At 39.6% G+C, this 10,290-nt stretch overlaps 1 long non-coding RNA gene across 1 annotated transcript; it reads left to right on the forward strand.

The window, feature by feature from the left end:
* The first annotated feature begins 7,901 nt into the window (after positions 1 to 7,901).
* LOC111948371 lies at positions 7,902 to 10,062 on the forward strand. Its single transcript, XR_002874351.1, has 4 exons — positions 7,902 to 8,010; positions 9,136 to 9,437; positions 9,581 to 9,666; positions 10,012 to 10,062. It is a non-coding gene; the product is annotated as an uncharacterized LOC111948371 (long non-coding RNA).
* Positions 10,063 to 10,290: the final 228 nt, after the last annotated feature.

The raw sequence follows: 10,290 nt of genomic DNA on the forward strand, positions 1-10,290 counted from the left end.
AGCTTTATTTCCGGATAGCTTTAAAACAAAGTGATTCTGAATCTTTTGGCGACTCAAAATCAGATTATTGTCAGTGGAGCCGGCTTTCCGGGGTTCGGTGTCGGTAAAGCGGAGTTTCGTATGTAAAATGAGGAGCTCAGAGACACATTTGGGTGCAGAGGACCGCTGCTGCCTTTATTTTCCTTTTCATTCACCTAACCTGCAGTTCATCTGTCACCTAATGTCATGAACCTGTCATCTGAACACCAATGCGGAAGTAAACAGTGTTAGATACACCTCTCCTACAGATGAAGCGTCTCGATCCAACATAAAACAATAAAGGGGAATGAAAATAGTCTGTTATATTAGCATTACAACGTTGAAAATGCCAAAAAAAGTGCTCATCCTCGGACGGAAGCGTCACAGAAACGTAGAGATCTGGTCTTTAACGGAGAAAGAAAGGATTCAGGTGGACAGCTCCAGGGACACCGACGGCTTCATTGGGGTGCTGGGATCCTGCAAACCACCTGTTACGCCCCCTTGTGTGTCTAGGGGTGCTAGGGGGGGGCATAACATAAAAAAGTAAAGGTTTGGCTACCAAAGTTGACTGTAACAAAAAGCACCAAACAAATGTCTCCATAAAATAACCAAATTTATTTACAAATTAACAAACAACAACCAACAAGAACTAATAGTGAAGCTAAAAGGCTTCAGGGTGAACCCAGGCCAAAATAACAAACAAAACCCCAACTAACTGAAACACGTAATCTTACCTGTACAAAGGAAAAGGAAAAATAAAGACAAAAACTAACCTCCTTAACCTAACAAAAACAGGAGAAAACATGTACTAAAGAAAATGGCGGTTCACCCCTACAGCTTCACTTAAACAAATAACTATAAACCAAAAGACTAATCAGAGTGGGCACAGACAATACAAACTACGAAGAACTAAGAATACAAAATACAAAAGTGCACAACTAAACAAGAGGTGAAATCAAAAACAAAATGGAGAAGCGGGCCAAGCTGCAGTGGAGACTGTTGCAGCAAGGCTCCCCTCTCACGGTGTGGAGGTCCATGTGGTGGTTTTGAAAGGCTGCCTCCACCAGCTTGTCCAATTGGAGGCCACACCTACATGAACCACACCTGCAAATAATTAGACACAAACAGACACACAAAGATCCCCAAAAAACACAAGTCCCACTCTGATACAGAAATAATACAAAAAACACAGAACAAAACCAAATACGGCCACAGCCGTAACACACCCAACAATGAATAAAACATGAATAAATCATAAATCAAACTAACAAGCTTCCAAACATTTAGAACGTTATCAATAAACATTCAGCTCACCTCTTCAACAAAGTTTAGTCGGACTGCTGCTGCTGTGTGGCGTTCACCTGCTGCTCAGCATGCTCACTTCCACTTACGAGTTTTTCCTCATAAATTTACGACTTAAAATCTTGTAATTTTACTTTTTGGGTGGCCCTTAATCTCCGTCGTAGAGCAGCCAGCGGGTGAAGCGATTTTTAATCGTCTTTTTAATCCTGCAGCCCGTGCAAGACAGAAGGAGCTAGTGATGATGACGTATGAGAAATCTTTAACTATCATTCTGCCTAGGCAAAACTGAATTACAGATATCTGCAATTGTCATTTAAGATGTGTGACGAGTTGAATGTCGTTTTCAATGACGTCATTGCAGATATCTATAATTCAGTTTTGACTAGGCAAAACTGAATTACAGATATCTGCAATTGTCATTTAAGATGTGTGACGAGTTGAATGTCGTTTTCAATGACGTCATTGCAGATATCTATAATTCAGTTTTGCCTAGTCAAAACTGAATTATAGATATCTCTATCGGTCGTTTCGACTAGTCACAATTACATTACAGATATCTTGAATTACAATTCCGACTATCCAAAATGTAATTACGACTAGTCAGAAATACGTAGTTGATATCTACAATGTTAATTCCGGATAGTCAAACTTAGCTTTTAAATGTTAAATTGGCCTGCCATATGTGTGAGAGGAAGAGGAAGAGGGAGCGGAAGAAAGGAGAGGAGCGCGTGCAGGGACTGGGAGGGTGGGTGGGTGGTGTTAGGGACTGAGTGAGTGTGAGAGGAGGGGGCTGAAGAACGGAGAGGAGCGGAGCACGTGCAGCGACAGAGAGGAGTGTGAGTGCAGCACGGAGGAGTGTGCATTAACATTGTGTAGCTTCTTTTGTAGAAGAAACATGCTCCCTCCACAGCTCACTGTGACGTTACTTTCTGTTAGGTAGTTAGCCACTCAGCCCAGTGGAAATTTCAGAATAAAAGCACTTCCATTGCAGCTTTACGTCCGTGGTGAGTTAATGTGTTGTGTTGTGAGTTAATGTGTTGTGAGTTATTGTGTTATGTTGTGAGTTATTGTGTTGTGTTGTGTTGTGAGTTAATGTGTTGTGTTGTGAGTTATTGTGTTGTGAGTTAATGTGTTGTGTTGTGAGTTAATGTGTTGTGTTGTTAGTTATTGTGTTGTGAGGTAATGTGTTGTGTTGTGAGTTAATGTGTTGTGTGTATTTGGTCAAAAACCCACACTTAAACCCCTATCCGTCCTGACAGGCAAAGGGAATGGTATCCCACAATTCCTTGCTTTGCTGGATCTAACAGCAGCACCAAAGCCACACCTACTTAATTGAATTAATTTGAATGAAAGTAAAATAACTGTATGATAACTTTGTATTATTTTTTTAATTGACTGAACTAAAAAAAAAAAAAAAAGTATTTTAACCGAAGCAAATAATTAAGTTAGATCAATGTGAAAAAGCTTAGAGCTTTTTCGTCCACTAAATAATCTTCAGATGGACATGCCATGCTCTGTTACCTCTCTGACACCAAACTAACCTTCAACTAAACCCGCTCCAGACCAAGTTATGTTCAGAGCATGAGTTGTTATGGCCATGACATACCCTGAAACATACCTCCGTTTGTGAAACCAAGTGTGGACGAAAATGAAAGTGAAGGCCTTCCAGTTGAGGCTAAAAGTATTTTTAGATTCTCATTCAAATAAAACCTACAGTGCTCAGCCTCAGTCAAAGAAAGGACACTTGTCATTCCAAAGGAATTTGGTTTTGCACAGTGGCCATTAGTGAAGGAGCTGTGACAGCATCCCTCTCCATCACTTCACAAACACAAAGAGAAACACCAAGGCACAGCTGCACAAAAGCATTCGTTAGGATTTCAAAGTAGCACACCTTAGTCTGGTCACTGGTCCATCACACGATCACATGCAAAAGGTACCACACACTCAAACCCGAGGACAATTGAAAATGTGCAGTTAATCAATCAGACATGTTTTTCTCTTGCAGGAGAAATAACGCAAAGAAATCCAAAAATCTAAAGAAGGAAAATGTTAAATCCACACAGAAATACTCCAGCTGGGACTAAAGCCAGGATGTTCTCGCTGTGAGGAACTGCTGTGAAGCTCCATCTCTCCACAGCTTGTGTATTTTATCCATTTTCTGTCATCTTTTTCTTTTAAAGTTTCTCGAAAATCATAAACTTTCACTGGCTTCATATTTCAATAATGAATGGAAACTGGAAAAAGATTCAGCCTTCTTTTTTATGCAGAAAACAGGGTCAAAGTGTATAAATAGTGCAACAGCTTTTTATCTACTTTAAAAAGAAATGTATAAGCTCTTTGCCAAAATCAGATATCAGTTATTCCACAAAACAGTTTAGGAAAACTGACATGAACTTTTTGTTTGTGTCCATAAAGAAACTGTTGGCTCTGGAAGGGGGACCAGCAGTCAGTGAACGCATCATTAAGCTGTCAGATGGTTCTAAAGAGTGAGACACAGATAGAGAATGATGCTTAGAACGGTTAAAAAACACGATTCATTTGTTATTCATGTGGAAAAAAAATTTCTAGACCTTCAAAAAAGATCTTAAACACAACAAACTCTTTTGGCTTTTCCCATCAAGGGTTGCCACAGTGAAATAACCTCTCCTTTGAGGATGAGTTGCATGGTTAACTTGGCAATGTTTTATGCTGGATGCCCTTCCTGATGCAACCCTCTCAATTTATCTGGGCTTACACTGGCACAGAAGCAGAGGGAATAAGGAGCAGCCTGGACTTGAACCCTGGTTTCACGGACGGAAGGTGCTGCAAACCAGCACGAGCTAAACCGGCTCCCTGAAAAAGCTCTTAAACATTTCCACAAAAAGGCTATCATTATTTGCAATTGTTAGACATTCTAGGTTAGGTACATGTTGCTACAGTGGAGGAAAGACGTATTTAATCCTTTGCTGATTTTGTAGTTTTGCCCACTTAATAAGAAATGAACAGTCTGGTTTATCTGAGCAGTGAGAGATAGAAAAATCAAAAAATCCACTTCAAAGAATGTACATTTCTACAGGATTGAGGTCCAGAGACTGGCTGGGACACTCCATGACCTTGATGTGTTTCTTCTTCAGTCATTCCTTGGTTGCCCTGGCTGAATGTTTTGGGTCATGGAAGACCCATCCACCACCCATTTGAAGCCTCCTGGTGGAGGGAAGGAGGTTCTCACTACCCATCCTCCCAGTAAGATGGTGGAGTAGCCCAGTGCAGAAAAAGACCCCCAAAGCATAATATTTCCAACTCCATGCTTGACAGTGGAGATGGGGTCATAGGCAGAATGAGATTCCTCTAAACATGAGGGGCTGAGTCAATGCCAAAGAGCTCTGTTTTGGTCTCATCTGACACAGCTATTCTCTGAAACTCTGAAAGTCATTGGGAAACTTCAGGTGGGCCTGCACCTGTGCCTTTTTAAGCAGAACTTCTTTCCAGGGTCTGCAAGATGTTGAACTATTGCGGTGTGAAGTATTACAAACGATTTTCTTCGTGAATGTGGTTCCAGCTGCTTTGAGATCATCAAAGAACTCCTGCTGTCATGGAAACCTCACCAGGTGAGATCTTGTTCGGAGCCCCCGACTTATGTACAGATGAATTGATGGTCACGTTGTTGCATTTTGTTCTGGTTGCACCAACAGTTGTCACCTTAACCTCCAGCTTCTTGCTGATGGTTTTGTAGTCCATTCCGGTCTGGTGCAGGTCTACAATCTGCTGATAGCTCTTTCGTCTTTTCCATGTTTTAGAGTTTGGAGTTTAGAGTTTAGAGTCTGACTGATGGACTGATTCTGTGGACAGGTGTCTTTTCTACAAGTAATTAGTTCAAACAGGTGTCTTCAATTCAGGTGACTGGTTGATTAGGAGAGTCTGACTAGTCTGTATGAACCAGAACTCCTTATGGTTACTAGAGGATCAAAAACTTAATTCCCACAATGAAGTAGAAAAATAAATGTATGCAAATTCTTTAAAAGGGATATCTTGATTGTCTTTGTGATTTCCTATCTTTCACTGTTCAAATGAACCTACCATTAGTGTGACACACTGTCCATTTCTTTTTAGGCAGGCAAAGCTACAAAATCAGAAAAGGATCAATTACTAGATTCATTCACGTAAGTTTCTACCTGAAATATTTAAATCTTAATTTTTTTTGCAACTTCAGTTGGATGAACAAGTAAAAACGCCTACTCCTACCTAAAGGTTTTTCTATTCATGATTTTTGTACTTGAGTGCACAAAACATTGAAGGAAAATAGAAAAAAAAGCCACGCTGGTCCAGTCATTAGCGATGCTAGCTTTGTGCCCACTTAAAGCCTGGAATGTGCCAAGCAGGATAACCTGCTCCAAACTAAATGTCTAAATTGCAATAAGCTGCATTTTAACTTCTTTTTCAGGGAACTATTGACTTTATTTTTTTTCTTTTTTACTGCTGAAGCGAGGTAAAAGTACGGAGCCCCTAAAGGGAAGTAGTAAAACAAAAAAACTAATTGGTAAGCACCAGTTAGTTTTCTTTTTTTTTTTTACTTCAATTGTTTTTTTTCTTTCTTTAAGGGGCTCCGTAGTAGTCTGGAAAACGTTTCTATGCCTACAAAAAAAACATGAAAAAAGTGCTATTTTGTTATTGATGTGTATTTTTGAGGCCAGCCTCCCATCAGTTTCCTATTGAAGCCATCTCATATTAAAGCAGTTTCTGTGCCACATGCAAAAAAAAATTGCAATTCTTGTTCTTTGTCTATTTTTAGACATATTATATAGCTTTTTTGAGTTTTAGTCAGAAACGGCATAACTGGGCGGCAACTCCAGACAGATTTATTGTCAAAAGAGGGAATACAACTGTTCTTATTAAAACTCCTCATTAATAAACGTCCTAAAGCTAGACTAAACACAGATGTGTGTGTGTTTTTTAAGATGGTAATGTTCCGCCTTGCCCACAGATCTTAGGCTGGTTCTCATTTCGCAACTTTTCAGATCCAAAAGGAAGTATTCATCCTTCCTTCAGTTTCCAGGCTTCTCTCCAGCAGCCAGACTAAAGATGGACTGCTACACTACTGCATTTAACAGGAAAAAATTCCGTTGTTATTCATTTATCATTCATATTGTTGGATCTAATTCTTTTATCTCCAATGTTGCTGTCTTTTTTATGTTTTTTTTAAATCATAAAATTGATTGATAAGCTGAGTGATGATGTTTGAATCCTTAACCCAAACAAGTCCTCTGGTTTATTGATGGGATCACCTTTTTGCCAATTGAACCGATAGCTGCACATATTGCTTTTTTACTTGCTGTCAAAATAATGAATGTCCACGTCCTAAAGACACATGCACCAAGAAATTCAGACTCAGCCAGATGGAGGCCTAAATGTTATGTTTGGTAGGACTGAGCACTTACCTTGGCAGGAGAGTCATGGACAGAGGAAAGTGAATTTCTGTTCCTGCTGCTACAGCAATGATTCTCTCTTCTTTGCTCCTTTTCTAGTGTTTTACTGTGTTCAAGTAAAAAGAAAAATAGGAAGAATGTTGGTTCCTTGATTTGTGCCATTATACCTGGAATTATTGTTGGGACTTTTGATGGTTTTGGGTGTTGTGTTGCATATTGAGTGAGTTTTCATATTTTCAGACCTAAAAAGGCAAACAAATGTATTTTATCAGCCTGTACTTAATGGAGGTAGATGGCACCAATCATCTTTTGGTCACCTGTTTCTGAAGGCATTTACACCAACAGTCCCAACCCCTGTCCCACGGACTGATCTGTGGGACAGTTGGTACCGGGTTGGTCCAGACAAAAACAGAAATATGAAGTATTTATTTATTCTGTTGTATTTAAACTCTGATTCAGAAAAACTATTGAATTCTCTTCACCACGTGACCCATTTTTGAAGCATATCAAGTCGCTCAGTAATGAGTCAAAAACTCCTCCTCTGCTTTCTTAAATTGGCTACACTTTACAAACTGACTTTAACTTAAACCCCCCCAAGCCAGCAAGGTTAGCAAAAAAAAAAAAAACATTTGAAAAGTTGTTTTGGCAGAAAAGTATGGAGTTATTTCAGTCTCAATAATCAGAAATGCACACAACCGGTTTTACAAATACACACGCTCCGATTCACAAATGTCATTTTATGCAAACGTGAAAAATGAATTCGGAAATACACACCCTGTGTTTCACAAACACACACATTGTGTTTCACAAATGCACACTAAATGTTTTACAAATGCACAATAAGTTTTTCTCACAAATGTGCACACTGTTTTTCACAAAAACATTTTAGAAATTCACAATAAATGTATCAGAAATGCACAGTAAGTGCTTCACAAACGTGATTTTTAGGTACACATGTGATGTGAACTCACAGATCATTCGAATTGCAGAATGTGCATTCAAAATCCCGTTCTCGTTTGTGAATCTCCCCGTGTGTGTGAGAGATTTTTCTACGGTGAATATTGAGACTCATCTGACGGAGCAGGCTGACTAATGTCACCATTGGCTAGTGAATCTGTCAATCAAACTCATCGGCAAAGCAGGCGGGTTCGCATTTAGCCAATCGAATGGCCCCTTACACTCCTCACTTTCAAAGTGACGAGGGAGGGAGCTGTTCAGCACAGCAGTTGAAAGGACGCAGGCGGCAAATATGGCGGAGAGTTCTTCCGAACGGGATCAGTCTCAGCCCGTAAGTAATGCACTTATTTGATCATTCCCTCGTTGTACGTCCTGTAATGTTATTGAATACTAAGTTGAAGCGTTCTCCTTGGCCAAGTGACATGTGTGAATGCTTTATGAACATTTCAGCCGAGTCGTTTGCAAAGTAACCCCACCGCATATTAGCTTAGCTTAGCCTGTGCGGTCATATTTTTTATGAAAGCGGGGGAGGACTTATGATGGTTTTGTCAAGTTTTATACTTGGCATACCAGCTCTTCACACAACACGAGTAACTACAACCAACCAGGGGCCTCGAAACTAGCCGGCTTTCGACTCAAATTGTGCTGCCTGCCCTGTGAGTGAGAGGGAAGTTTAAGCCGGTGTCGGTTCAAGCTAGATATACAACCAATGTAGGTTCTTAACATGATTCATAAGGAACTAAGGGGAAAAACATGCCGGATTTACAGCAGCACAGAAAGTTTAATAAAAAGTATTGATTTGGAGACGGGGATTTGTTTAAACACTGATGCTATGCTATGCTAACTAGCTAGTAAGTTAGCTGTTCCGTGTGCTGCCTTTGTGTAAACGCGATCCGGGTTAAAGTTAGACACAGTCTTTTCACAACCCAGACTTTAAGACGGGGTGGATATGTGCAGCAAAGTTAATTCATATGACATTCATGAAAAAGGCATTTTTTTAAATATAACAGACGTGAATCCACTGTTGAGGCTGCTTTCATTCATTAGTTTCTAACGTTAGAACCCGTATTGTGCTAAAAAGCCCTGTGAGATTGTGTCAGAGTGACAGCCACTAAATTCCCCCTATCTTTACTTCCAATGAAGTAATGACAAGAATCCCAAACATTATGTTTTTAGGCTGTTTTGTAGTCGATAAGTAGTCACAGAAAGGGCGGATGGGAGAAATCAGCTGTCAACAGTGATTTGAGTAGAAGTTACTGTAAGTATTACACACAGGCTTCCTGTGATCAGTGTTTTGTCTCTGATTTTTTTAAAGCTGTTCTTTACTACAAGCTCAAATTATCATAGCAAGAGTGTTTAAAAAAATTCCCTTTCTAATATTTGAAAATTATGTAATTTAATCTCAGACAGCTAAATTATCTAATCCATGTTTGTCGTGTTTTTATTTATTCTCTAGGAATTGCTGAAGCGTGACATCCTAAATACTGTAGCGTCCCACTGACGCAATAATGAAGCGGAGGCGACCGTTTCTAACCGTGAGGCTTTTTAATGACTTAGGAACAGTTACTGTCGGCCGTAACCACGCCAAATACAGCACAACGATAATCAGAACTTTCCATCAAAGCATCCATCCTCCCCAACCCCCTCATGCACCCGCGACCCCTCCTTTATTGTCTGCTCCTCCGCCCATTCTCCCGCTCATCCAATCACACTGGAGCAACGATGTAACCCAGAACACATTAACAGAGCCCCAAAAACGTTAGTCGCTACAATACCTTTCTATTCTATTCTATTTGATATTTTATCATCCTATTGTATTACTGTTTTATCAATTGGGAATTTAGCATTTTTGCCCCTGTAAATATCTGTCAGTTAAAAGTATTTGTACTTGTATTCCATAGCACTTGTACCTGAAGATGGCAGACAACAACTGTGCAGACTTGGCCTTCTTCAGCGACACTGTGAACGTGTATGGCTTTTCTCTGAGGTATTCATGTTGTTCATAAAGAAATCTTTTATTTACATATCAGGCAGTATAAGCACTTGGTTATTTGTACAAAAATAAAATAACTTTTTTTAGACTCCTCTGAAAACAAAGGAAACTCTAAAACTCTTTCCCCTCATCAATAACATTTTACCCCCCCTTAACAGTCTCTCTCACCTCAGTTTTTTCCCCAGTGATACATGTAACCCACTCCTGCAATTTATCTAACCTAGAAATTCTACTTATTGGCATCATACATAAGAACATTACATTTTAAATTGATGTGTACCATATTGGCGATGCATTTGTAATTATTTGTTTGAGACATGATTTTCATGTTATTGTCAGGATGAGAGGAGAAAATGTGGGCATAGCCGAGTTAATGCTCACAGTACGTAGAACTGACACAAACAGCTTCATTGCAGGAAAAGTGTACACGCGATCAACGGTGAGTTGAACCTAGTTTTAGACGCTTTAATATATACATAAAAGTGAATGATGTATTAAAAATAAATCTGACAATATAATATTTCTTTTTGCTTTTATCCAAATACAGGATTGAGCCCCTCTGGTGTGATGTCTTCATGAGTGTTACTGGTTTATATTACAACATCCTGCACTCTCCTG

This window comes from Oryzias latipes, chromosome 12, assembly GCF_002234675.1.
Source record: "Oryzias latipes chromosome 12, ASM223467v1".
Classification (NCBI taxonomy): domain Eukaryota; kingdom Metazoa; phylum Chordata; class Actinopteri; order Beloniformes; family Adrianichthyidae; genus Oryzias; species Oryzias latipes.